Source organism: Contarinia nasturtii, unplaced genomic scaffold (assembly GCF_009176525.2).
Source record: "Contarinia nasturtii isolate CC-2019 unplaced genomic scaffold, AAFC_CNas_1.1 Cnas_scaffold_5793, whole genome shotgun sequence".
NCBI lineage: Eukaryota > Metazoa > Arthropoda > Insecta > Diptera > Cecidomyiidae > Contarinia > Contarinia nasturtii.
This window is the reverse complement of record NW_022203060.1, coordinates 1-3,695: the sequence shown is the minus strand read 5'-3', so window position 1 is coordinate 3,695 and position 3,695 is coordinate 1. Positions and strand designations below refer to the sequence as shown.

The following is a 3,695-nucleotide window of genomic DNA, read 5'->3' as shown; positions in this document are numbered from 1 at the left end:
AATTTTTATATATAAATTTATAGAGTTAGTTAAAAGCATGAATAAGGTGAGTTGTATGTTATGAATTATGCAAGGGGCGGAGATGAGTGAGATTCAAACATGTGCTTCTTCTTCAAAACAATACATACACAAGCATCACATGTACAGCAGAAGTCAATAAGTATTCATCACAGAAACAAAGCTGAAAAGCGCACGCATGTATTTGTGTTTGCACTGCTGTTATGGCGTATACTTTTGATGTTTGTGAGTAAGTGTGTATGTATTGTTTTGAAGAAGAAGCAAATGTTTGAGTCTCACTCGTTTAGATGTAAATTACATAGGCATTTCCAGGCCATGGAATTATGAGTTTGAATATTTGGATTAAAAATATTCTATTAATTTTTTTTTTGTTTTCACACAGTACATTGGAGTCGTTCTATTTGCAACTTTGGTGACTATGATCACTGTGTCTGCAGCACCTCAACCACAATGTAACTTGTTATTATTCGAAATGAAATCGATTCATTGAACTAATTCCATTCTGATTGTCTTAATTATAGTTTTCGGTGGATCCCCACTTGGTGGACTGTTACAGGTATTCGGAAATTTTGGGCAAGGATATTATGGAGACTATGATAGAGGGTATTATGGTGATCGACATGGAGGCTATGGAAGAGGATATTATGGTCACTCACATAACCACCATCATCATCGGTTAATATTTGAAATTAGCCATAAAACATTTACTTCATTATGTTTTTGTTTTCTTCCAATAAATATAAATACTCAACAAATTGACTAACTAGTTCTTAAACTTACACGGAAGGAAAAAATGGACATTCGGAGTTGTTCACTGTAATTTCAAGTTCATCGCTTTATGTGCAATATATCCTCTCATTAGGTTTGATTAAAATCATTACATGGAAAGAGTTACTTATCCTTATTTTTTCTGTTCAAGATAAGTTTAAGTCTCGTTGTACGCAATGGAATGAAATTTTTGCATTTTATTTATTCTCACTTTATTTATTCACGTTTTATTTCACAAGTTTTCGAATAGCCGGGATACGGATAAATAATCAGGTTAAAAGACTTGTTTCGCTGTGTCTCGCCTAAAAAATGCGTTACTTATTTGAATTTGCATATAACATTGCAAAGAGTCATTGTTTTATATGATCATTTATATTTTCGATGACGGTGACGATGTTTTTTAGGATCGGCGCAATTTGTAATGATGATTGGAAATACCCCAAAAGAAACTGGTTTTAATAAGGCTTGTAGTCTGTCTGATTTTTTTTTTATTTTAATACGTTTTTTCGGCTATTGAGATCGTCAGTATAAAAGGGACTGCTATGAAATCGAGTTCGATCAAATATCCAAAGCATTTTAACAAGAGCTCATCTCGAGATTTGAATTTTAAACATTTTTTGGGCGTGAAGGATATTTGTTTCAAACATGAATTTGGTGAATTATTCTAAATATTTGGTTTGAAAACATTTAAATAATTTTTCTATTTTCGTATAGTTTATTATTGGTGTTATTCTTTTTGCGCTATTGATCACTGTAATCAAAGTGTCTGCAGTACCTAAACCACAGTGTAGGTTGAAATATTTCGTGAAAAAGTGGATAAATATAATCAATTCCGATCTGTTTGATTTAATTGTAGTCTTTGGATTCCCATCTTACGGGTATAATAGAGGCGGATATGGATATAATCGTGGGCATTACGGTGGCTACCACGGTCGTCGTCGCGGATCAGGAGGATACGGAGGGTACTCGGGCTACGGCTCCGATTAAATACTCCATCTTCTGAATAATATTTTAAACTTACTGAAAATTGCTTTGTTTTTCCATATGTTATTTTTTAAAGTCAATAAAATACCATATGATTGATTATGTCAGGCAAAAATCTTCATCAACGCAACTATCTACTGTGTCTTATCTTTTTTATGTTAATTTACAGATGGAAGAAGCCTATTTTGAGATTGTTTTTCTTCATTGATATATGAATGTAATTTGACTCGTATATGTTCTGTGTTAGTGTACAGACATTTTTTTATGAAATCATACAAATTCGCTTTGATAATGAATTCTGTCCCACATGACCTTTGTGATTTGTTAGTTTTTATTTGATATACTTGCATCACATACGTTTGTATCGTTTTTCTTAGTTCCTGATTTAATAGAATCATACATAAGTATTGGCAAAAATATAATAATCATCGCCTCAAAATAAACGAAGTATGTATCAAGCAAAATAACATTCGAATTCTGACTAGTGTTCTAGTATATGAGCTCAGCGTTGAATTTAATTGGTTTTTCTCCGCGTATGGAGAATGTTTAAGTTATACAAATTCTTTAAATCAATAAACAATCCAAATTAAGAATTATTACGCTTAAAATATTTGAGAGTTCCAATGTATTAATTTAGTTAACTTTATTACTCTTCATTTTGGGGTGTGCTTTGATTAAAGTTGCTCCTGTTTTAATCGTTCCTTTGGGTAAGAAATATATTTAATTTTTGCTGGCCCTTTTCAATACATAGCTTTAACATTTCTCTTTCAAGGCTTTCATGCTAAGTAAGATTTACAAATTTACGAACAATATGGGTAAAGTTCTTTAAGCAATCACAGTATCTATTAAAAGGAAGATGCCATTTCGTAAAAAAACATTCTTATCTAATTGATTTTATCTATTTATCCATAAAACATTTGGAAAATTAGAAAGATCAAACATTAGATGATAATGAATTTACGTTTCACATTGACTCACTCTTCAAGTTGTTGATAAATAATATTGAAATCCCATCACAGATACCAGGCAAATATCATTATAATACAATTCAAATGAAAAAAGAATAATTTCTTTTTTTATCCAGTTCCCGTGAGAGTCCAGTTCCTTCAAACATTTTGAATGTGATTTTCATTTCTTTTCAAAATTAAAATGAAAAATAATAAAAAGTTATATCGAAGAATCAAAAACATTTTATTTAGTCGAAATTCATATTCAGGGTTTTTCATAGATACGTATCTATCTATATCTATAAAAGATATCGTAGATAGATAAAATCTAATATCTATCTAACTGCTATATTAATAATTTAGATACGCCTCATATCTATCTATCTTTACCGAAAAATATCATTAGAGAAAAGATAGATATATACAAATATTTCAATTTTTGGCCCAAAAACGAATATTTTGTATGAGAGATACCCTTAACCCTCCTAGGTATAGAGTTAAAAAAAACTTGAACGGATAGAGTCGGTCCATTGGACCGCCCAAATAATACATACAAAATGTATGAAAAGTCTATGAAACGAACAAAATTATCGTGTAATTCCATTTCTTGCATTATAAACAATGAACGCAGCGACTCCACAATGTGGAGTCCATATACATTGATCAAGTTTATGAAGAAAGGCCAACGATTTTTGCCTCGTTGACATGAATAGCTATGACACAGTTGATCTGAATGATCAACGCCACCTTTTGTGCTGTTATAAAATGTGTTGATTTCATCTTCAGAAACCACACTTTTGTTCGACAGCGAACGAATCATGTTTGTATTTCTTAGCTTATATACACATATACACAAATTCTTTCTTTTTTATTCTTTGCTACATTGCTGAATCTACTCTACAGACATGGCTACCATACAAAAATCCAAATTTTTTGTGGCTTTAGTTATGAAAAGTGTTTCAAAAATTAGGCGTATCT

The 3,695-nt window shown here is 31.1% G+C and overlaps 1 long non-coding RNA gene across 1 annotated transcript; it reads left to right on the top strand.

Moving 5' to 3' along the window:
• Positions 1-1,324: 1,324 nt before the first annotated feature.
• LOC116351599 lies at positions 1,325-1,900 on the top strand. The gene is made up of 3 exons (XR_004202172.1): positions 1,325-1,440; positions 1,501-1,573; positions 1,643-1,900. It is a non-coding gene; the product is annotated as an uncharacterized LOC116351599 (long non-coding RNA).
• Positions 1,901-3,695: the final 1,795 nt, after the last annotated feature.